This window comes from Ochotona princeps, chromosome 21 (assembly GCF_030435755.1).
Source record: "Ochotona princeps isolate mOchPri1 chromosome 21, mOchPri1.hap1, whole genome shotgun sequence".
Taxonomy (NCBI): Eukaryota; Metazoa; Chordata; class Mammalia; order Lagomorpha; family Ochotonidae; genus Ochotona; species Ochotona princeps.
In genome coordinates this window covers 41,895,936-41,920,646 of record NC_080852.1, presented here as the reverse complement: position 1 = coordinate 41,920,646, position 24,711 = coordinate 41,895,936, and the positions used below count along the sequence as shown (strand labels likewise).

At 51.5% G+C, this 24,711-nt stretch overlaps 1 protein-coding gene across 3 annotated transcripts in view; it reads left to right on the top strand.

Moving 5' to 3' along the window:
• The window catches only part of LOC101524153 (contactin-4), a 421,066-nt gene that overhangs the window by 16,017 nt on the left and 380,338 nt on the right, over nt 1-24,711 (top strand). For all 3 annotated transcript variants that reach the window (XM_004581271.2, XM_058678776.1, XM_058678775.1), the window contains exon 2: nt 15,006-15,060. The gene's annotated coding sequence lies outside the window, so the exon portion shown is untranslated. The remainder of the gene's footprint in view (nt 1-15,005; nt 15,061-24,711) is intronic.

The window sequence follows — 24,711 nt, the reverse complement described above, 5'->3', positions numbered from 1 at the left end:
CTGCCCCGAGACAGCTCAGGCCAAGTGAGCCACGCAGGCCAGACTGTGACGCCCTTGAGTGGTCTCTTGCGACTGAGTCTCTGTCCTTGTAAGAACAGCTGTGGTCCTATAATCGTCATTTAATGGCCAAGAAGCTTATTAGAATATTTCTTGGGAAAGCAGTTCTTTGCAGATGTTGGCTGATTGGGAGTTGACACCTCCAGTGGAAGCTTGCAGGTGCCAAGTCCACACAACACATCTCAGAGCTCTTCTTGAACGTGGCCTTCTCCGAGCCAGGCAGTCATACTGCTGAGTGCTAGGGGCTGGATTTGCCTTCCTGCCAGAAAGAACAATGGCAGAATGTGGGGAATGGACCAGCAGTGTGTACACAATGAACAACAGCAGGTGGCCTGAGCAAATCTCAGCAGCAAGGACACGATGACCCTGTCCTGCCATTTGGCCCAGGGAGTGCCCAGGCCATGGTGCAGGAAGGGTACGATGGTAGCTTCTGGAAATATCCCTGATAAGGCCAAGAACACTGGATAACTTTACCTTGGTGCCTTGTGGCCTGAATCCCAGTGCACTTGATTATGTTTTGTGGAACTGACGTTCGGGTGTTTCCCTCTTTTCATTTAACATGTAACACATTTTACAGAGAACTTTGCATGTTCCTTGGTTTCTGCCATAAGAGAAAATCTCTGATCATTTTAAAGTGAGAAAGACCAGATAGGAGACAGCCTGAGTTGGCCATGTGAGTGCGTGAACAGTGAGCACATGAACCAGAAAGACCAGTGCGGCTGAAGGCCTAGGTGAGCAGCAGGCGGGGTCTGGAGGCAGCTGGTCAGAGTGGAGGGCACTGGGCTCTGTAGCCAGGCTTGTAGATGCTGGCTACATGCACACACACACGCATGCACGCACGCACACACATGCACGCACATGCACACACACACGAAGATGTGTCTGGCCTGAAGCAAATCTGATTGGAGGAAGTGATGCATTTTCCCTTGGACAGATACATCAGGTCATTGTTGAAATGACTGGATTCTCCCCAGGAACTACTGGAAACTTTTCTGAGCTGTGACTTTGTTTGTGAAGACCTTGTGTTACCACAGTCGTTTGTACATGAAGAGGAACAGAACTGGGCCTAAACCTTGTATGCCGGGATCCCATCTGGGTGTCTGTTCTAATCCTGGCAGCTCTGATTCCCATCCAGCACCTTGCTTGTGGCCCAGGAAAGCAGTCAAGAATGGCCCAAGGTCTTGGGACCCTGCACCCACGTGGGAGACCCAGAAGAGCTCCTGGCTCTTCTGACACAAACCAGCATAAACGCCAACACGTGGGTCTGTGGGGCAGAACAGAGAACCTGGGAACTAACTCCTGAGCACACGTCCAAGTAACTGGCGTGGTGCAGATGCTAGAACAAGACGGCCTCAGGCCAGGACGTTGGCCGAGCGCTGTGTGCAGGGGGAGCTCTCACACCCTACTTCTCACCACACGAAGCAATATCCACAATGGGTCAAGCCTAACATAACCCCGAAATTATGAGATTGCTGTATGAAAACCTAGGGAGACCCTCCAGACATCTCAGACGCGGAAATGGGAGAAGGGAGAGGCTGAGAATGAGACAGTGAGGATGGGCGATATCCTGAGAGTCTAAGAACTAGGAAAACCGTTGAACCTGTTCAAATTTAAAAATATGCTTCTGCCTTTCAAAATAAATGACGCAAATCTTACCAAGTGCGTAGTGTTAAAGTGACCACAAAAAGAAACGTGCCATCTCTCCTTCTTCCTGGTTTGCGAACGCTTGAAGGCTGAGCTAGAGGGTCGCACTGTCATCTGGGTGTGTTGAACGGTGAAGGCTGAGCTAGAGGGTCGCACTGTCATCTGGGTGTGTTGAACACTTGAAGGCTGAGCTAGAGGGTCCCACTGTCATCTGGGTGTGTTGAACGGTGAAGGCTGAGCTAGAGGGTCCCACTGTCATCTGGGTGTGTTGAACGGTGAAGGCTGAGCTAGAGGGTCCCACTGTCATCTGGGTGTGTTGAACGGTGAAGGCTGAGCTAGAGGGTCCCACTGTCATCTGGGTGTGTTGAACGGTGAAGGCTGAGCTAGAGGGTCCCACTGTCATCTGGGTGTGTTGAACGGTGAAGGCTGAGCTAGAGGGTCCCACTGTCATCTGGGTGTGTTGAACGCTTGAAGGCTGAGCTAGAGGGTCCCACTGTCATCTGGGTGTGTTGAACGCTTGAAGGCTGAGCTAGAGAGAATGGATCGTTTGAGGAGCACGGGTGTGGGGTCCCACTGAAACGGCAGGGACATGGCCGAGGGCAGCAGAGTGCAGGTGCGCGTCAGGGGTCAGGTGTTCGCGCAGCTGTGTCTCCACCTTTCCCTGTTCGTGTTTGGAACACCTTCACTTTGAGGAGAGCAAGGAGTTTGGATGAGGGAATATGGGATTCCTGTGTCTTCAGGCAGTGGATGTGGGCGTTCACGTGGTTGTGAGGGCGTCGGACCTCGGCCGCATCTGTCTCTGAGGCTCCTTTGCTTGAAGTGGATTTCTGTCACAGGGTGGATCAGTTTGAGACCTGCTTAAATGTCAACAGTAATGTCTTGCAATAGAGTCATTAGTGAGGTTTTTTCCAGATTTAATGGTTGCTTTCAAATAGCATATTATTTGCAACCATTAGAATAAAGGGGATGCTTTGTAATTCACACCCGAAAAGAATGCAGCACACGCGCAATTTAATTTTTAACTTTCTATTCGAAGGGAATCAAGTCCTCGGTACAAATCATATTACTGAACATTGACAGACCTTGTTAAATATTTTGATGTTTTTTTATTATTATGTTAACATTTACGTGGGCATTTTGGAGCCCACAGGATCACGCACCTGGCTTCACTCTTGCTTTCTGGGCACCTGCATCAAGTCCAGCTTTTTGAGCCACGGCTTGTGATTTTAGAGGAGTGATGAGAACTGTTGGATGCTGGTCAAGTGATCAGTTACGTAGGTCAATGAACACATTTACCTGGTCCTCACCAGAGAGTACCATTGTAAACCACCCTTCAACGTACATCTTGTTTTCTGCTTAGAAACAGTAGGAGATGTCTAGCTCCAACATTGTCAAGTTGAGGTCCTTTTGTCCGTCAGATGAAGTAGCAGCTTCAACAGCTGTCTTGGAATTTCACTGGATTTGAAGCCCGTCTCTGGCCCTCCCAGCCATCATTACTCCGTCAGAATGAGTACCTTTGTGTTCAGTTGTAACACCCAGTAGACAGCCCTTGCTTCTCTGAACTAATCTAATGAACCCCACGTTTCCAGAAAACCAGGTCCCAGCAGTCTTCTCAATGCCCTTGGCATGACTGGGAGTCCAAAGCTTCTTTCTCCCTTTCTCTGCCTGTCTGAGAGAGTATTAACTTTCTATAACTTCTATGTATTTGAAAAGCACTGTGCCACTTCTGCGGGAGGCGGTACCTGCGTGGCTGTCGTTAGGAGCTGTACATTCCGGAGGTTCCGAAGAGCGAAGGCCGTGAACGGCAGCGGAGCATTGCAAGGGTATTGCATGGCGTGTTAGCACGGAGCAAATGGCGCGCTTGAATATACCTGTTATCTGCGTGATCGTGATAGTTGCTACGGGGAGTCTTTTGCCCATAACCTTTGGTAACCTAGTGTTCTTTCTTTGGCCATTTCTTCAAAATCACTTCCTCATTTCTGCAAGAGTCACAATTCTACTCCTGTCACTCACAGGTGGATTTAACCTCTGACCCCAGTGTCATTCCCATGGCTGGAGTCACAGAATTCCAATTTTTCTGTGGCTAAAGAATTCTGCTAAAATCAAATGAAACTGAAAGTGAACAGGAAGTATATTTTTCATGGGGATACGGCATGAACTTAGGATGAGAAAATTAATCCAGCATTGACTTGTTATGTGTAAAGTAATCAAAAGAAAGCAGGACAAATTGTAAAGCTTGGATTACTTGACTGGAAGTTAATAAAGAGAAACTAATAGTATTAAAGTCTTTTGCTAAATGTTTTATATTTTCATACCATGATCTGAAGTTTATTTCCTTTTATATTTATTCTTTGAAGTTTGAATTTTCAGGGGTTGAGGTTGATAATTATCACTGAAACTGTAATATATAAATGAAGTGATGTGGAGGTGCGGGCTGTTGGCTCACAGTAGAAGCCTGCCTGGGACGCCCATGTCCGCTCTCTGAGGGGTTAGCTCAAGTCCAGGCTGCTCCATGTCCAGTCTAGTTCCCTGCTAACATGGACCGTAGCAGGGCACAGGTGATGGCTGAAGTACTTGGGCCCTTGTCACCCACACCCGAACGGCATGCCTGACTTAGTGTAGGCTCCTATGGGCATTTGGAACGTGAACCAGCGATACAGGATGTGCGTGCGTGTGTGTGTGTGTGTCCGTGTCCCTCAGTCCCTATTTCTGTGTTTCTCTCCCTCTAACAGAAAATGAAAACAAAGAAAATGTGGCAAGGTGCAGATGGCAGAGCATTGCCTAAAATTTGCATTTTAAATGTATTTGCCTTATTAGGACATTTAGGTGTTATTTTTAGCACTATGACAGCATCCAAAAATAAGCTGTATGAACATTTGTGAGCTACGAGTGTCCCTCTGAGTTTATAAAACAAAGTCAGCAGGTTTGTGCGCTTTGCTCATACTTAAGTGTACGTGGTACCTGCAGCTGTCAATTTTTGTGCATTATATTGGATTGGAGGCATGGTTTGTGCTCTTGGTGACTACTGGGAGTTATCCTGGGCGTGAGTAAGCTTCCCACCACCAGAGAGTGAACCCAGAACGGATTCTTGGTGTACAGAGCGATTGGCTGCTCATGCAGAGCCTAGCCCATCCTGAACGTCACTGAAGCACTCAGGACCAGAATTTGAGGCCACTTATCTCATGTGGTGGCTCATTTATACAAGGTAGCATCCCTGTCTTGAATTTAAACATCTATTTTCAGCCACTTTGATTGCTGGCTTAGACACTGTGTTTGTTTCAAATCTGAGATCCAGGGCAGATTTACTGCTGTAAAGAGCGAGACCCAGAGGAGAGGAGTTGGCGGGAATGTGTGCTTGTGTCCCCAGTAGTTCTGACTTCAGCCCAGAGGCTTGGCAGTGGGAGCTGCAGGGGGTCCCGACTCGAGCCCCAGCAGTGGAATCAGCTGTCTGGGTTGTGCTCTAGGAGCAGGGTGTGTTTCATCAGAGTGCCTGCTCATTTGTGGTAACAGTTTTTGTCCGAGAAGCCTGGGGAATGACGTGCAGGGTTCCTGACTTGTGCCTTTCGCTGGGTTCTTGGGTCCCTGGCAGGGAAGCGACGGCTTAGTGGATTACCATGTTCAAATTATTGTTATTATCCCCTCAATCCGGATTTGTGGAAGGCATCCTTGCCATGTCCTTGACCTTTCAGTGAGGGCGATATGGACGAAAATATCTAAATCCGCCCAATGTTCTGTGGTAGTGGAGGCACTGCGGGCGCCTCACAGTGAAATCCCACAAGCACACAGGTGCGTTTTTAGAACCAATGATGGCAGAATGAAAAGCAGTCTACGCAAACACCGATTACTCCTGTGATGCCAAAAACAACACGACTCCAGGCCGACTCAGATGATTGTGGTGTGCAACAGAGCTGTTGGCCAAGAAGTGGCTTTGCCGTTTATCAAGCTATAGATTTGCACAATGCTGGTTGACATTTAGGTATTTTATTAAACACAGTAAATACCAGAGAGGAAATTGAATTAAGAAAGTTTGTAATATTCTTTACTACCAGTTTAAAAAAAATAAAAGGTTGTGGTTGTAAATGGTTCTGCTGTGCATCAGGCATAAATCTATTCCCAGACCAGAGAATATATTTTTTTCTTTTTCATGCCGTGGGCAAGAAAGGGTGACCTTTTGTGTTGATGGCTGGTTTTTAACAGCTTTGCCTTATGTTTTATTCCTTTTGATTTGATATAAATTTGATTACCAGCCTTAAGCAGAATCATAATCACAGCAAAATGAGGCAGGTCATTTATGGAGAGGAACCGAGGTGAGCACACGGCAGTGGGGACCTTGTGTGACTCACACACTCACACACACACACACACACACAGCGGGAGGACTGAGGTGAGCACACGGCAGCAGGGACCTTGTGTGACACACACACACTCACACACACACACAGCGGGAGGACTGAGATGAGCACACGGCAGCAGGGACCTTGTGTGACACACACACACACACACACAGATATGTGTGAGTGGGCTCTGCCTTCGGTTCTGAAACACACGTTTAAATTGTTTCTGCACTTATTTATCACACAGAGACACACACCCGAGTGGGCTCTGCCTTCATTTGTATTGATGTATTTCTGTGATGCCAGACATTTTATGGGGTGAGCTGGAAAGGTGAGGTCTCTGGTCTGAGCCAGTTGTGTGGTGTCAAGGCAGAACTGGGTTGCAGGAAAAGCTTGGTTTGTGCTTACCATCTACACAGTTACCCCGCACTTGCAGGGAACAAAGCTGGCTTTTCTCGCGTCAGCTGTCCTGTCTCTGGAGCTCTGAGAGCTGGAACGTGCTTCACATGGCTGCCTCCATGAACTCATTGGAAGTACAGGCAGTCCTGCACTTCTAACCCTCCTGAGCACTCACGAGCCCTCAGCCACTGGCCCCAGGCCAGGGGTAACAGGGTCAGAGGAGCCCTCAGCCACTGGCCCCAGGCCAGGGGCAACAGGGTCAGAGGAGCCCTCAGCCACTGGCCCCAGGCCAGGGGCAACAGGGTCAGAGGAGCCCTCAACCACTGTGCCCCGGGTCAGTGGCAACTGAGGATCAGAGGAGCCCTCAGCCATTGTGCCCAGGCCAGGGGCAACTGAGGGTCCCAGGCGTCCTCAGCCACTGTGCCCCAGCCAGGGGCAACTGAGGGTCCCAGGTGTCTTCAGCCACTGTGCCCCAGCCAGGGGCAATTGAGGGTCCCAGGTGTCCTCAGCCACTGTGCCCCAGCCAGGGGCAACTGAGGGTCCCAGGTGTCCTCAGCCACTGTGTCCCAGGCCGGGGCAACTGAGGGTCCCAGGCGTCCTCAGCCACTGTGCCCCAGCCAGGGGCAACTGAGGGTCCCAGGCGTCCTCAGCCACTGTGCCCCAGCCAGGGGCAACTGAGGGTCCCAGGCGTCCTCAGCCACTGTGCCCCAGCCAGGGGCAACTGAGGGTCCCAGGTGTCCTCAGGCCGGGGCAACTGCGGATCAGAGGAACCCTCAGCCTTGAGCTTGTCTGAGGCTCTTGGTGGGTAATGCCTTGGCTTTGCCCATTCAGGAGAGCGAGGTCCTGGGGTCTCTGGTGTGGTGTGATTATGATCCCATAAATCTGATTGCATGCTGGTTGGTGGGATGCACTGTGATGTACAAACCGTATGCCTGCTGGCCCCTCCAGGCAGTGGCTCCAGAGAATTCTGAGTACGAGTAGTGGATGTGCTGGTCCTGATCCAGCTCCTTATTAATGCAGCAGATAATGATCCAAGTATTTGGACCCCTGCACCTGGAAGAAGCTCCTACCTCCTGACTTTGACCTGGCCCATTAGTGGCCATTGCTGCCATTGGGCTGAAGACTCCCTGTATCCCTAAATTTGTACCTTTGCCTCTCAAATAAGCTATTTGGGGCTAAGAGAGAGGGAGAGACAAAAGTTTCTCAACCACTGGTTCATTCCCTAGAGGACCACAGAGGTGGTGCTGGTCCGGGATGAAGCCGGAAGCCCAGGGCTCTGCTTGGTCTGTCCCATGGGTGGCTGGGGCCCACGGGCTTGGGCATCACCTGCTGCTTGCTTGACACATTCACAGGAAGCTGGGTGAGAGCAGAGCATCCAGAATGGAAACTCTGGCTTGCAGCTGTGGCGAGCAGTAGCCCACTCGGGTTCAGTCCTGGCTTCTTGCTGTGCTAATTTGTATCAACATTTTGTTGAATTTCTGAGTGATGCTGCATCTTACCAGTGGCTGGATGCAACTCCTGCTTTCTATGCGAATGGCTCATTTCCAAGTTTTAGATTCCCCTTAAATTGTCCTCCCTCTTTATAAATGTGTGTAGGATCGTCTACAGATTGCACCAACAGGCCTCATGCCCTGAGCCCCAAACGTTGCAATGAGGAGTCCCTGCCTGGGAAAGCAGTGGAGGATGGCCCAAAGCTTTGGGACCTTGCACCCATGTGTAAGACCTGGAAGAAGCTCCTGGCTCCTGGCTTCAAATTGGCTCAGTTCCAGCCATTATGGCCATTTGGGGAGTGAACCATCAGAGGAAGATCTTCCTCTCTGTCTCTCTGACTCTCTGTATATCTGCCTTTCCAATAAAAATAAAATAAATCTTAAAAAAAAAAGAAGGCTAAGCTATTGACTGGAAATCTTTTGTCTTTTTAAATACAGGGATTTAAAAGCTATACATTTACCTCCAAATGCTGTTTTGGCTGCATCCCATAGATTTTAGTACTTTATGTCATTTTCATTCATTAAAAAATCTTTTTTTAAAATTTTCTGTCAACCCCTTTGTTATCTATGGGTATGTCAGCTGATTTCCACATATTTACAGATTTCCTGAGTTTGTTTTTGTTGCTTATAATTTAATATCATTGTGATCAGTAAACATACTTCCATCATAAAACTGTTTACATGCATTGAAATTTGTTTGATGACATTTTGTTTTACCTATGAAGTCTTTTATAATCTAATAGAATCTGTAATATAGGGAGTATATAATTTTCAATGTTACAGAATCTATAGACTTTTTATGGTATAACTTGGAAAATATTTCCATAAACACTGGGAAATAATGTGTATTTCACTGTTTGCAGTGTTGGAGATCTTTCTTCTAGCTTGTTTTAAATCCTGTTCTAGCCCTCTGCATTCTTGTTTGTCTTATGTATAATTTTATTTGCACTTCTAAAAGTGAAGTATTAAATTGTGCAAATGTTACCATTGAAATCCTGTTTCTCGTTTTAGTTCTGCCAGCTTTCCTTCATGTATTTAAGATCCGTGTTTTTGGCCAGTTGGCCTTCATGTTTTTAGATCCATGTTTTCAGGACCATGTATGTTTTTAAGTCTTCAGTCTTCCTGCGAGTTGGTTGTGGTTTTCACTCTCAGCATGGCATGCTCCGTTCTGGTGTTAGTCCTGCCACCAGCTCGCATCTCCTCTGAGTACCGTGTCTGTTACATCTTGCATGGCAAACTCGTCTCCCATCACACCCAGCTGGCTTGTGTCTTTGCACCCATTTCATTTGTAAGAATGTGTTGGGTCATGTATATATCTGTGCATTCCACAAATTCCCTCATTTAACTGCAGATTTTATCAATTTTCATAGGGTGTAGTTGTCGTTAAGGTAAAATCTATGTCCATTGTGTTCTGCTTACTGTGCCTCTTTGTCCTTTACTCCCATGGACGTCTGTGTGGGGCAGACCGCCACCTGCGAGGCGTTGTTGAACTTCATAAGGGCCATCTCTGCAGTGACGGGATGGAGTCCTGCCATTGCCAAATCTTCCAGTATATCCAGGAACTCAGGATTTTTTATTTTTACAAATCCCCCAAGGTTTTTGACATTGTTGCTGAATGTGGATCTTCAAGACAATAGTAGGAACACAAACGTGGCTTGGTTATGGGCAAGTCCAAGACGAAGCCCCTGTACCTCTGTTTGTGCATTCTGGTCTTCTCTGAGGGGTATTGTGTGCTGGCTCCCACACTTACATAGACCCCTCCAAGGTGGAAATTGGTATGAGACACTCCTGTGGGAACACACGTGCAGAGGCAGGAGTTGGGGCTGGAGTTGAGGATGGCAGTTCCATGGGTGGTCCTGGGCTTGAGACCTGTTACCTGTCGTTGAAGACCCTGTGAGGAGGCAGTGATGACCAGAGTGCCTGTCCCCAGCCATGGTGAGCACTTGGGGAGTCAGCCAGCATGGGGGAACTCTTTCCTCCCTCTGCCATTCTCTTAGATAAGCAGTAAAACACAGCTCACTTGTGTTGGCTGCTTTGTGGCATGCTAGAGTTGTTGAGTTTAGAGGCATGGCCGGGCCAGCACGTGTTCTGATGTATCTGAACTGCGGCAGGTGCTGGGGCAGCAGCCGTCTGACCTGGCTTTAGCCCCGTTCGTGTGCAGGGTAACTTTCAGCTTACTTACTCTTAGAGAGTTCAGTTCTCTGTTCCATGAAGTGTCAAGACTGGGCTTGGCTGCCCTGAAAGTCCTGCTGTACAAGTTAACACATTGGACTGTGGCTGTAAGAAGCTTTCTTAATACAGCACATGCAAGGGACAGTGGTTTCATTCTGTGTCCTAATGCAGAATTCCATTCCCTCTCCCCACAAGCAGCATCCCCTGAGATTTACAAAGCTCTTGGGGGAATTTTTGGAATGTCAAGGTCAGCTTCTGCCTCCTGACCTTTGACCTCATGCATACTGTCACCCTTGCGCTTTTAACCAGGGCTGCTGCTGCTGCACCTCAGCCGCATGTGACACACTAGTGAGACTCTGGGCGGTATTTGGGGTCTACCTGGGGTTGTAATTCTCTGGCTGTGAGTGCCTCCGGCCCTGCTCCCTACCCCAGCCCCTATTACAATACAGGTGCTAGTTGGTGTCAAGCCACAAGCTAGTGAGTGCTCAAGGGGATGGCCCAGTTAACTCCCAGGCAATGGCTCTGCACCTGTCTTTCAAAGCCTTTGGTGTGTTTTGAAATGCGCATATTTCATTTATAAGCAAAACGCCTCCCTTGACTTTATCCTTCTGTTTTTCACATGTCTGTGGGCTTCTTTTTCTTGTCTTTTTGAAGAAGAAAAAAATTACAGCTAAAGAGTATAGGCTGGAATAAAAATATCAGAATAAGAGAAAGAAAACTGCACCTGTCACTCCCTTTGAATACCATTCCTGTCTCTTTGGGCCTGCGGGACTTCCATGGGTTTCCTGGGGCAGGCTATTTGCCCTGGGATTCCTGGAGAGGGCTGTCTGCCATGGGCTTCCCGGGGTGGGCTGTCTGCCCTGGGCTTCCCAGGGTGGGCTGTTTGCTGTGGGCTTCCCAGGGTGGGCTGTCTGCCCTGGGCTTCCCAGGGTGGGCTGTCTGCTGTGGGGGCTTCCCGGGTGGGCTGTCTGCCCTGGGCTTCCCGGGGTGGGCTGTCTGCTGGGGGCTTCCCGGGGTGGGCTGTCTGCTGTTCTTCTGGATTCATGGCCGTGAGTCAGTGGCTCGGGCTCTGTAGACCGAGCTTATGATGGATTTTTGCCCCCTTGATGTGAAATACTCCTACTGCTTTCTGTCAACCCTGGCCGCATATTTTGTCTTGTAATTGTATATGGGTTTTCATTTGCTTTATTGTTTTCTTGGAAGCATGGACAAAGTATATCCAGCAGGCACCAACTTGGCAGGAGGCTAGAAGTCTTCTGCTCGTGTGAGAGGGCTCTGGGCTGCCAGTGAGCCTTTACCAACCAGCTGGCAGTCACTGGAGGGTGAGAGGGCTGCAAGGGTATGGCTCAGCTCCCCAGGGCCCCTCAGCAGAGCCAGGCTTCTGTGGGTTTCTTCCTGCTCTGGGTGCTGAGCCCCTCCAGCTGCTGCCCACACAGTTGCCTCCTGAGGTCACCAGGAGGATTAACCACATTCTGAGCAAGCTGAAAGTGACAAGAATTGACAATCATTTGGAAAACTGCTTGCATGCACAGTGTTGGAGCAGAAAGAAAACCCATCCCCCCAGCCTCGCTCTTCATTTGGAGTGGCAGATCCCTGCTCTAGGCTGTTCCCTCTGCCTGAGCTGTGGCGTTCAGAAATGTAGCACGGTGGTGAGCGCTTGGTTCTTCCCTGAGGGATGCAGGAGAGCCAAGAAGAAAGCCTCATGGTAGAAGAAAATGCTGTTCGAAGGAGAGGAAGAGGAAGAACCTGCAGGTTGCTAATTGGAAACCCCGCCAGGTGCTTGTGGCCACGGCGACCGCAGAGTACCAAGAGCCAGGAACATGAACCACCATTGGCCCGGCCCTTTCTCGTTGCAGCAAAGATTGCAGAAATGTTCGTTGATGTAAAAATGTTCTTCACCCTCAGTCATGAGAGCGCACAAACCTGCAGCCTGCTGTGGGATGTACAGTGTGAGTGCCAGGCCCCGGGTACTAACTTTGTCTTGATACGCGGCTGCAGCTTGGCGACTCTGGCTGCTGGGAGATTCTTACCTGTCAGTTTGTTGTGAAATTTACTGGAAACTCCCTTCCTGGCGGTTCAGGAAAAAACTGTTCTGGCAGACGCTGGGGTCGGTGTGACATTGTAGACACGCTCTGTATGGGGGTGATTACGTCTAAGAATAGAGACGGCACTGCCCGAAACACCTGCATTTTGTCCTGTATGTCACACCATGAGGGTCAAGGATACACTTCGCAAAACTTGTTCTAAAGTCAAATGTTTGAGAAGCCTGTGTTTTTGGATGTGTTAACCTAAGCCAGGAGTTTTAGGATTCTCTAGAACTCTGCTTGTTCGTGTCTGTGTGTGTGTGTGTCTCTGTGTGTGTGTGTGTGTGTCTGTGTGCGTGTATGTGTGTGTGTCTGTGTGTGTCTGTGTGTGTGTCTGTGTGTGTGTGTATGTGTGTGTGTCTATGTGTGTCTGTGTGTGTGTCTCTGTGTGTGTCTGTGTGTGTGTATGTGTGTGTCTGTGTGTGTGTATGTGTGTGTGTCTGTGTGTTGGGGGGGGAGTGAGGCTTATGATTTGGTCAGTTCTTGTTGGCTGCAGAGATCTTAAGACATCATTGAAAGCTGTGGTTGGATATGTGCTAGAGCCCGTGGCAGGTATGTGGCCGGGCCTGTGATCTGTGGTGTGGGGCTGATTTAGGCCGAGGTCGGGCCCAGTGACCTGTGTTCTGCTACTCTGAGGTCAGCCTTTGAGCTGGAACAGCCCCTTGTGGACAGTAGCACCATCCGTACTATGAAACTGGGGGTGGTATTCATTTAAGCATTGATCCAGGGCCCATGGTCCATGGCCAGCAGGGGGGCTGGGCCTGTGGCAGGTGTGGGACTGGGCTTGTGACCTATGGCTGGGGCTGGGCCTGTGGCAGGCTGAGGCTGGACCTGTGGCAGCCTGGGGCTGGGCCTGGGCTTGTGACCTATGGCTGGGGCTGGGCCCATGGCGGATGTGGGCCTGGGTTGTGGCAAATGTGCTTTGTACCACCTGCTCAGGAGTTAGGAACTTGATCTGACCCAAGTGTGTATCATTCCACTGCATAAAGGAGACTTTGTGTTAATTATGCAAGGAGGAAAAAAATGAATATATACACTGGTGAGAAGTTTCTGTGACTGCTGAAAACTATAGGGAGGTCTGGCCTAGTCCTTTAGGATTGCTGGTTTCCATTGTGCTGCCAAGAGCTGCTGGAGACCCCACATCTGGGAGCTGCTGGAGACCCCACATTTGGGAGCTCCTGGCTGTGAGAGAGGCCATGGCCCACAGCTTCTGGCTGGCCACACGGGGACAGGTGATGGGCTGCCTGTGACCCAGAGTTAACGGGAGCCCAGGATTCGGCCTGTGTCGTAACATTTGTCTTACTGACCCCGAACCTCGATGCTTGGAGAAGATGTGAGAAGGGACAAAAGGAAAACTGTTTCTGGATTCCGTTTCTTTCTTCCCTGCTGGGTACCCCGGCACACCCCGAGAGCAGAGCCAGGTAGCCCACAGTCAGGTGTCTGACACACTCCTTCGCTACCCAGCAGGAGCAGCATCTGCTTTGGAGGTGGCAAGGTATTTACAGCTAATCAGGAAAATATAGCATTTCTATCCCAATCAATTATGTGATATTGAAATGTAAATTGGAGTACACTTGAGTTAAATAAAACCCAAGGGCAGGGATCTGGCACCTGCGCTGGGCCCAGCAGAGCTCAGGGGGGTTTAGGAGCTGCGGGTGACCCTTCAGCTGAAGCCAGGAGCCGTGGAGCAGGGAGGCTGGGTGGGGCTGCACGGGGCTGCACGGAATGAGTGGGCTGAAGTGGGCCCAGGTGGCTTTCCAGTGCTCCCCTGCTCTTCTGACCATGCTGAGGGTGGGGCGGTCGGAGCTGCGCTGCGTCTGGGAGCAGCCAGGTTCCTCAGACATTTTGTTTCACTCACGCAGTGCCTCCTACATGCCAGTGAGTTCAGGGTCAATCCGTTTCGGCTTCTGCTTGAGTGGAGGTGTCCCCGAGAGGCGAACTGGTCCCTGCATCTGAATGCAGAAATATTGTCTTTAGGGGAGCCTTGCCAGGCATTTTACTCCGAAATGACCTAGAGCAGAAGCCTGCTTGGAGGAAACACACAGACAGGAATAGAAATCCCTCTGGGAGAGGTGCTTGGCAGTCAACACAGCCCTTGGGGTGCCCCCTTGCTAGGTCGGAGGGCCTGGGTTGGAACCCACTTGCGATGCCAGCTTTGTGGAGGCAACAGTGGTGGTTCAGGTCCTTGGGTGACCCATGTGGGAGAGCTGGAAGGAGGTCGCTTGGCTCCTGCTCGACGGGCCTCAGCTGCCACAGGCATATGGAGAGAAGCGGTGCGTGCGCCTCGCTCTGTCTCTCTCTCTTACGCTCCTTGCTTCATTCTCACTCCTCCTCCTCTAAATAAACACATTAAAAAAGCTTACTACTGTTTAACTAGGGGCTTTCACAGAAGGTGTATTGCTGTATTTGTGAGTGTTGCTCTTGCCAAGCTTACTGCAAATTCCTGTATTGACAAGGAGCAGGGCGTGGCCCAAATCATTGTTCAGGTTGTATTATATTAACATGCAGGTTGAGGTACCTTCTCCTGCTGAATCTAAGCACTGTGGCTCACTCAGGCCCCAAGAGCCTGTGTCCAGGGGTGAGGGAGGAGAGGGAAGGGTTGCCCCCCGGGCAGGGGAGGAGAGGGAAGGGTTGCCCCCCCCCCTGCAGGGGAGGAGAGAGTGGGTGAGTTGCTGGAGCTGCCCTGCAGAGGCCGGAGCTACTGCTCCTGCCGTCACATCTAGGGGCTCCGCTGGACACCTGTGCCGCCCGCTTCTGTTTCGTTGAGAGAAGGAGCCAGTGTCAACTCAGTAAGTGCTTTACTGGGGGTTTCTGGTTTTCCCTAGGTGCCGTGGACCCATGGCCACCGGCAGCCCGCAGCTGCAGGTGCTGTCCTGAGAGGTAAGCAACCATGTGTGGATGTCTCCCCTGAGGGGCATCCTGTCCCCGTGGCCACTGGGAGACCCTCAGTGGCAAGGACTTGAGTCTGCCCACGTGAAGCCGCAGGGGAGGCAGAGGATGCCCACTCCTAGCTTCCTCGGGAGGGGCTGTGTGGATGGGTGCTGTGGCTCAGGCTGGACCAGCGGTCAGTACGGGGTGGAGAGCACTGTGCCTGCTTCGAGACTGAGTGGCCTTGCAGCACGGAGGCGTGCAGGCAGGGGGATGTTAACTGAGCCTGTTGACACTAGGGCCTCCTGGGAGATCTGACATGGGCAGCTCCCGGCCTGCATACATGAGGGACACAGGAGTGCCCAAATTTGTCAGGTTAGATTAATAATGCGCAGAGCCCTGCCCTCTCCAAGCCTGAGCCTGGACCCTGGCCTCAGGCCCCTGCTGGCTGGTGGGTTGGATGCACTCTGGTTTGCTCCTGCATGGCTCTGGCTCTACCCTGGCTTCTCCAACCTCTCCTCTGCCACGTGGCCTCCACACTGACAGGGTCAGGGCCAGTCTGATATGATCTGTCTGGGTTTGACTGACACCTGCAGGGGGCTGGCTGCAAACAAGGTGATGTTCGGAGTAAACCACTTGAAGCATGAATCAGTCCTTGTCATCCAGAACTTAGAGATGCTGGAGATGGGAGGGAGGGAAAGGCCTCCTTCATAAAGTGCTGTCTGTTTGAAGGGATTCTGGATGGCCTAAGCCGGGCACCACTTTCACTCTGGGAGGATGACCTCACACCCTGCTGAGAGCAGATGCAGAAACAAAGTTTATTTCCTCTCATTCCATTGATACTGCTTATCAGTCAGAGTAGCCCTAAGCGGTTCTTAGCAACCAGCTATTTGTGTAACCAAACTCCCAAACCTTGGTGGCTAACCACAGACCCAGCGTGTGGCTTCCCCTGAGCTCATGGGTCAGCCACTGCGGCTTGAGGCCTGTCCTGCTGGGAGGGCCCTGCAGGTCCACCCCGGGCTACCTCCTCAGGGCAGTGGAGTTTTTCCGAGAGACTCCCCCATCCTTGAACTGGCTGTGGCCTCTCTGCTCTCTTTCCTGTGCCCTGAGACCATCCACTCCCCGTAGCCTGTCTGTGCGGTGAGCAGGAGTGGCCTTGCCCGTCATTCCGATCCCACACCGGGAACGGCCCTCTGTGACCACACGTGGACTGGATGCCCAGTGTCACCGCCCGCCTTGTGTGTCTCCATCTCCCAGGCTGGCTGTTGGACACTGGTAGAATTAAGACCTTAGGGCAGGAGAGTGGCTTCCCTGGCCTCCTGTGGCCCCAGCATCCACCATGTGCTGGAACTCAAGGTCTGATCCAGAGACGGCAAGTACGGAGAAGGGCAACCCGGAGAGCAGGATGGGTGAGTGGGGCTCCTTCTGGGGCCCGCGGGGCTGTGGGGTCAGTGCTGGTGGCCACTGAGAGGTCACGGGTGGCACCGTGCATGGGAGCGACGTCTCCCTAAAGTGACAGATGAGGAAACCTGTGCTCAGAGAGCACACAGTCAGTCCTCAGCCCTGGCCAGCAGGGCTTGCAGTGAGCTTGGCAGACCCAGCCCTGGGTCATGGGTGCTGCACCCCCACCCAGGGCCAGCAGCTGCGTCTGACTCCCACTCTTGTGGGCTCCCATGAAGGCTGCGTGTGCTGGGGTGAGGCCGAGGGAGGGTCTGCTGCCCAGCACGGCAAGGACTTCCCGCAGAGTGCCCTTCTGCTTCTCCCCAGCATGCTGCGGTTCGCCTGCTTGCCTCCTTCAGCCGTGCACTGTTCAGTCTGGTTTAGTCCTCATTTAATGAAGGTTCGATATGCACCTGCCTTGATTCCTGAAGCAATCAAATATTCTCTTACGTCTGAGTTTCGTTTCTGCATACTTCTACTGGATTAACTCAATTTGCCTTGTTCCGCTGATCCTTCCTGTACTGGTTTTTTTTTTTTTTTTTTGCTTTATTCCCATTTTTACTAGACTTCCTCAAAATTTAACCTTAATAAAGTCGAATTTAACAAGCTTCCAAAGCCAACCCAGAATCCTCCCTGTGTGACTGTACCAGCACAGGTTCTGGGCTGCATTGCACGCTGAGTGTTTAGTCTAACTTTAACTTCCAGCCACGCGACATCTCCTGTTCCAGTCAGGTTTCTTCTTTGTTTACTGATTTTCACTGAGTTTGCGCCTTTGACTCGGAATGTCCGTTAGCTCTTTAGCCGGCACTCTGCAATCTGGTTTCGCTGCACAGCCTCGTTAGCTCGGGAGAAGTGCAGGCTGTCAGTGCCCCACACAGCTCTTTGAGAACACCCGTCTCCCTGTTGCTGCTCTAAATCACGAACCACTCCTGTGGGTGCACCTCATCCGTCCTTTCCTGCTGGGCTTCGTGATTTTTCTCTGCGGAGTTTCATTGTGATGTGTATAAGTATCCAGATTTATTTTTAGCTTTCCTTATATGGTAAAATCCTATTCCTTTTTACTTGAATCTCAGAATTCTTTAACTGCTCTTCTGCATGGCTGGTAAACAAGTCCATTCCCATCCGTACCTGCTCGCCACACTTCTGTGTGTCTATCTGCACTCCCGCGCTACATCTGGGGAGAACTTTTCTCCTTCTCTGCCAGTGTCTGCTCTGCTTGCTGGCTGTGCATGTCCACCGGGCCAGTTGGGCTGCCTTCGCCAACAGCCAGGAGCTCACAGACTGGACCCGTGACTTCCATCGGCGGCTGTATGCCCAGAGCAGCTCAATGAGGGCGTTCCACTCGTGTTGACTGGCGACCTGTGTACGTGGAGGCCACACAGCTGAGGCCAGGCGAAGAGCTGTGCGGCCCAGAACCTGTCTCCGAGGCCTCCTCTGGCATCCACAGGTTCTGCTGGTTCTGCTGACGTTGACTGTGGGCAGAGAGTAGACAGGTAGCATTGAGGGCCTGGCACTTGGTCAATGGGGGACACTGGACTTCCGGGAAGCCCTTGGCTACCTCATGTTTCTGTTTGTTAATTAAATTCCTTTTCAATTCCTGGAGATGTTTTATCTTTCTGTTGGCGTTTTTAATCACTGTGTTCTGTTGCTGTGTTGGAGATTGGATTGCTTTTCTTCTTTTTAGATACCTTAGGTTCGTAATTTCCACCTATGTTAATCCAGCCCTTACCTGCACTGGCGCTGTGCCAGTGGACCCCTTGGGCATACCCTCCCCCACTGCCATGTACAGTGAGTGGCGCAGTGGGTGAGCCCCACCGCCGTGTACAGTGCGTGACACAGTGTGTGAGCCCCACCGCCATGTACAGTGAGTGGCGCAGTGGGTGAGCCCCACCGCCGTGTACAGTGAGTGGCGCAGTGTGTGAGCCCCACCGCCGTGTACAGTGAGTGGCGCAATGTGTGAACCTACTCCCTCTGGGAGTGCCAGGAGCCCTGTGTGTGAGACACCGTTCCCTGGGATGCCTTTGCCTGTGATTTCGTTGACAGCTTGGCTTGTCATTGAAAACATCCCTGACACATTTGTGTAAATTCTTATGCCTTCTGAGAAGTGCTGCTGGTGGCCTGACACCTGTGTCTGGTCTCGCAAGAGATGCTTGTGGGGCTCTCTCCCGGGTGTGGTCTGTGTTTGATACCCCAGCTCAGCCAGGGATGACCACATCTCATGCTTGCTTTTGAAGCTGTTCTGTGAAGTTTTTCTTGTTTCTTTTCATGGTTTAAGGGCCTGCACTTTATGCCTGGACTTCAGAGCTGACTTCGTGTGGCCCGAGGCCCTCTCCTGACCCTCAGTAGGTGTGAGCACGCTGGCTCGCCAGCCCTCAGTCCTACAGCCGGGCCTGGATGCCCTGATCCTGGATTGTTAGTTGTTCAGTTCTAGCCTGCCCTTGGGTTTCTCTGTTTCCTTACAGTGCCTTCCACATTCTCTTTCTTCATGTTAAACCCAACACATTAACAAAGCACACTGGGGTCCAGTTTTGTCCTTTTAGCCTGTTTGTGCGTGGGCATTGGTCTGTGCCAGCGGTGGCTACCTGTGCCCTGAACTGAAGCTTGTACACCCACTTTCTCCTCTGCCGGAGCAGTGACCTTCGCCACCGGGGTTCTCGGACTCATCTCTCTTGGACCTCACAGGACGGATGGTGAGAGCAGCTGCCAGCGCTCGTGTCTTCTCCCGGCTTTGGTAGTCATCAGGCGTGTCACATACAACAAATCGTCCCACTTTTCTGGACTCAGGTTTCCCAGTGGAAACTCGATGCCTTCCACACAAGGACCCTCTTCCAAGCTGAGCAAGTTTCACTCTGATGAGGCTTAGAAAAGAGTTTATTTCCTCCTTGTTCTTTAATATTTAATCATCTGATTATTTGCAGCAGAATTCCTTTTAATGGACGTAACTGCAAAATTTTTGTCTTGGCTTGAAATATTTTGTAGAGAACTTTCCAAGCCCAGGATTGAATGCAATTAGTCGCTGTTGGCAAGCTCTGCACTAGAATATTGACAGGAAGCACTTGCTGGAACAATTGTTCAAGTAGCCTTTGAAGCTGAGCCTGCTATGGTATTGTTAGAAGGAATGAGGGTGCGTTTTACTCACCAGCTTTAGAGCAGGAGAAGTCTCTAGAGCCCTTGGTAGAGAGTGGCCCTTCCAGGTGCATGTGGGAGGCCGGGGTGAAGTGTCACAGTTCACCCAGACTGTGATGTAACCATTGATGGTTTCTGTCACCTACGACCCAGGCTGTGATGTCATTGTCTGTACATGTGACCACAAAGTGACACAATCCATCCTCAAGATAGGCTTACAGGGGACCAATTAGCTGTCAGCTCATGTTTTAGTCATGTCAGTTTTAAGAAATGGAGAAACTGGGAGGTATTTGTCCCTGTGTCATACAATACTTCTGCGAACAATCTAATCCAGGAATGAGCACTGATGGTCTGCAGAGTAGCTCCAAGTTGCCCCATGCGTGGACCTGGATGGTCTCGGCTGGCACGGACCCACAAATGTGAGGTAGACGAAGTGCTGATGATAACGTGGCTGCCACCAAGCAGGACCACACCAGAGGTCCCCATGCCTGGCCCTGGGGTCAGCAAAGCCACGAGAGCTCGGTACCGTGAGACGCTGGTGTGCCTCGGCTCAGTTGGGGAGACTAGGGACCTGCACCCAGCCCACCATCATTTGTGTGCAGTGAGATGTGCACATGTCTACACGGCGGGGGCTGCTGTGTCTTAGGGCAGCATTCATGATAAGGACCTCCTTCTCCCACCTGTGAAATGGAAGATGAAAGATGGGGTACATGGAGACAGGGAATGATATGTCTTCAGCGGTGTGCTTAGCCACTTGGAAACCAAGGAATTGGTGAGCAGGTGGTTGGACACAGCTGTGGGTAATCTTCTTGACCGCATCTGAGCTCTGCAGACAGAAACTGGGGGGAATGAAGGCTTCCTCGAGTGTCCAACAGCAGCAGAGAGAGGAGCGTCCGAGGTGCATGGGGCACAGTTGTCCTGAGCCTGGTGGGTTTGGACAGAAGAGGCAGCTGATTGCTGTCGAGGGCTGTGTACAAGTGCAAGATAAAGACATAATGACTACACCTCAATAAAAAGCAGAATAGACTACGATCCCACGGGAGGTTCTTTCATTAAGACACTCCTAACGCTGCTCTCACAGATGTCCACAGCCCCTCTCATTACCTCTTGGCTGCTTTCTGTTTTCATGAAATGGCTAGAAATGAACACTGTCCATCAATATTTAACTGATGCTTGTGCTCAGATCTTAAACACGAGTCCAAGTCAGGTGGACATCACAAACATAGGAAGCGATGCAGGAAGCCGGCTTCGGTTAAGTGTCTGAGCCGTTTGCCACCCTGGGTACCCGTGGTGATTTTGTTGAGTGCACCCCCATCCTCTGGAAGTGTCTGCCAAGCCAAGGGCTCTGCCTATGAGGTTCTGGTGGGACAGAGAACTTCTGCTGTTGTGTCATCTGAGTTACTTGGCCAGCAGCTGCCTGCAGATCGGCTGCAGCCAGGGACCGGCTGTCCTGCGTGGCAACACTGGAACAGCCAGGGACCGGCCGTCCTGCATGCCAACACGGGAACAGCCAGGGACCTGCATGCCAACACTAGAACAGCCAGGGACCGGCAGTCCTGCATGCCAACACTAGAACAGCCAGGGACCTGCATGCCAACACTGGAACAGCCAGGGACCGGCCTTCCTGCATGCCAACACTAGAACAGCCAGGGACCGGCCGTCCTGCATGCCGACACGGGAACAGCCAGGGACCGGCCGTCCTGCATGCCAACACGGGAACAGCCAGGGACCTGCATGCCAACACTAGAACAGCCAGGGACCGGCAGTCCTGCATGCCGACATGGGAGCAGCCAGGGACCGGTCGTCCTGCATGCCAACACGGGAACAGCCAGGGACCTGCATGCCAACACTGGAACAGCCAGGGACCGGCCGTCCTGCATGCCAACACTGGAACAGCCAGGGACCGGCCGTCCTGCATGCCGACACGGGAACAGCCAGGGACCGGCCGTCCTGCATGCCAACACGGGAACAGCCAGGGACCGGCTGTCCTGCATGCCGACACTGGAAAGAATGAACCTGCTGCTGGGCCCGGCGGCATGGCCTAGCAGCTAAAGTCCTCGCCTTGAAAGCCCCGGGATCCCATATGGGCACCGGTTCTAATCCCGGCAGCTCCACTTCCCATCCAGCTCCCTGCTTGTGGCCTGGGAAAGCAGTTGAGGACGACCCAAAGCTTTGGGACCCTGCACCCGCGTGGGAGACCCGGAAGAGGTTCCAGGTTCCCGGCATCGGATTGGCGCGTACCGGCCCGTTGCGGCTCACTTGGGGAGTGAAACATCGGATGGAAGATCTTCCTCTCTGTCTCTCCTCCTGTCTGTATATCCGGCTTTCCAATAACAATAAAAATCTTTAAAAAAAAAATGCTAAAAAAAAGAATGAACCTGCTGGGAGTGCTGGGATGTCCAGGCCGACTCTGAGGGCTCAGTGGAGGAGATCTGGGCTTGGAGGTGTTTGCTCCTGAGTTGCCCCCGGCATGGGGCTGGAGGCTCCCCTGACAGTGCATGGGAGTGTAGGACCATGCACACTCCATCTTCTGGGCAGCTGGTGACAGCCTCGCATGCTGAAGGGCTGACCTGGAGGAGGCGGAGGTGCCTGCACAGTGCAGGCTCGGCTTGCACTGCGTGGCTGCCTGTCTTCCGCGCCAGTGTGATATAGGAAAGTCTGCACCATGACAGCCGCCAGAGCCCGGGGCAGAAACACACGATCTCAGATGCGTGGGGGCGTTAGTTAATAATCTTACATATTCTAGAACTGTGAGAGTCAACTTTAGATATCTCACTGCAAAATAAGCAACATGGTCAATATGTTATTTAGCTCGATTTCAACCTCCCATGTGACGCATTTACATATGTCACAACATCTCATTGTGCCCCATGCACCTGTATGATTGTGAAGGGATAAAAGCAAAGCCCGAGTGCTTCCCGGCAGGAAGACGTGGTGTGGCCCAAGCAGCATTTCTCACCAGTGCGCTGGGGTTTGTAGAGTGGTGAGGCCATTGAGGTTAGCTGGTTGGTTTTGCTCTGCCATTCACCGTTTGATCCCGTACCTGAACGAGCTGAGCTTCACTTTACGTAGGTCCCCTGCCTCACCGCCACTTGGCCTGCAGCAGTGCTGGAACTGACAGCTCCATCGTGCTGGTTCTGAGACACAGGGGCTCCCAGACCCATCAGTGTTCTCGTTGCCCTTCTGTGTATTTGACTAAAAATCACCCCGTGAAGTACTGCGAGCACAGCCCCCGCCGTCTGCTTTTCTGCTCAAGCAGGTATTGTCAGCACAAACATCCGTGGAAAGACAGATTTATCTGTTTTTCAGCCAAGCTCTTGCAGAGCAAAACCCAGGCTGCAGGGAGAGGGTTGATTGATACTAAAAGTTTGACAGCTGAGAGTATATTTTCAACAACAAGATGAGCGTCTTAGGCTAACGGGGACCAATGAGAATAAAACTCAGATTTATTAGTGATCTGTCCATGGAGCTGGCTGTGTCCTTTCTCTGTGCATAAATAGCATCCAATTCCAGTTCTATGATCCTGCAGCATGGACATTACTTCTGATTAACTGCTATCAATGACTGTCATCTTCGTAATGCTGCATGTATGGTGAGCATACCTTAACATCTGTAAATTTAAAGTATTGTGACATACTGTATATTTCTAAAAGGATATTCCATAAAATATATTTCACTTAGAGGTTTTTAAAACCTTTGCAGCTGCTGTCTTGCGTAATGGGACACCTACATTGTCCACTTATCTGTGGATTTATGCCCACTCTGGCATCAGCAGTGGATGAGGGTGTGCAGCTTAGTGGGGGTGACACCGTCTTTGGTGCTACTTCCTTGTAGTTCTTACTGTCTGACTATGAATACTTGATGGAAATAGGATACCCCTCCCTCCAGTGTGGATGCTGTGGCCACTGGACGCCCCTCCCTCCAGTGTGGATACTGTGGCCACTGGATGCCCCTCCCTCCAAGGTGGATACTGTGGCCACTGGACGCCCCTCCCTCCAGTGTGGATACTGTGGCCACTGGACGCCCCTCCCTCCAGGGCGGATACTGTGGCCACTGGACGCCCCTCCCTCCAGGGCGGATACTGTGGCCACTGGACGCCCCTCCCTCCAGGGCGGATACTGTGGCCACTGGACGCCCCTCCCTCCAGGGCGGATACTGTGGCCACTGGACGCCCCTCCCTCCAGTGTGGATGCTGTGGTCACTGGACGCCCCTCCCTCCAGTGTGGATGCTGTGGTCACTGGACGCCCCTCCCTCCAGGGCGGATACTGTGGCCACTGGACGCCCCTCCCTCCAGGGTGGATACTGTGGTCCCTGAGTTACAGTGTCAGGTTGGTTCTTTGACCTTGGCCAAGTATAGCATTTTGAGCCTCAGTGTTTTCACTGACCACATGGGCACTCGGAGAGATATGGACATGATGACAGCTTACTTAAAAGAAATTTTGCTGTGCCTGGCATAGTAAGTGTTTGGGAAATATACTTGCTCACTGCCAGGAACATTGAATATCTTTCAAAATAAGCTACAGCAAAATGACAGCTCTCTCACCAACCTCTTGCAGCTAGGTTGCTCCTAGGGGACTGATTAAAGTTTGGTTGTGATCAAAACTGAGCGATTAGCGGTGTAACCTTATAGGGGAAAGAGCACGTGTGTCGCCTAGAGCCGGCGAGCCCGACCTTCATGACTGCCACAGTCAGTATTTGCATGATAGCCAGTGGAAAGCCATGGCTACAGGATTGGAGCTGATGCATGGGTTTCTACCCGTCATGCAGCTGTGACAATCACCAGTGGTCATTTATCCATTATAGGGGACAAAGGCCATATTGGTTTTGAAGGACACACTTTTTTCCCAATGAAGCTACCTGATTGGGAAGTGATTCTCTCATAAAGTCCCAGACAGTGTCCTACGGGAGAGGACGCAGCAAGCCTGCACCTGCCACCAGTGCAGAAACATGGCTGGGCTGGGTCCTGCGGGAGAGGGCGCAGCAGGTCCGTGCGTGCCACCAGTGCAGAAACAGGGCTGGACTGGGTCCTGTGGGAGAGGGCGCAGCAGGTCCGTGCGTGCCACCAGTGCAGAAACAGGGCTGGACTGGGTCCTGCG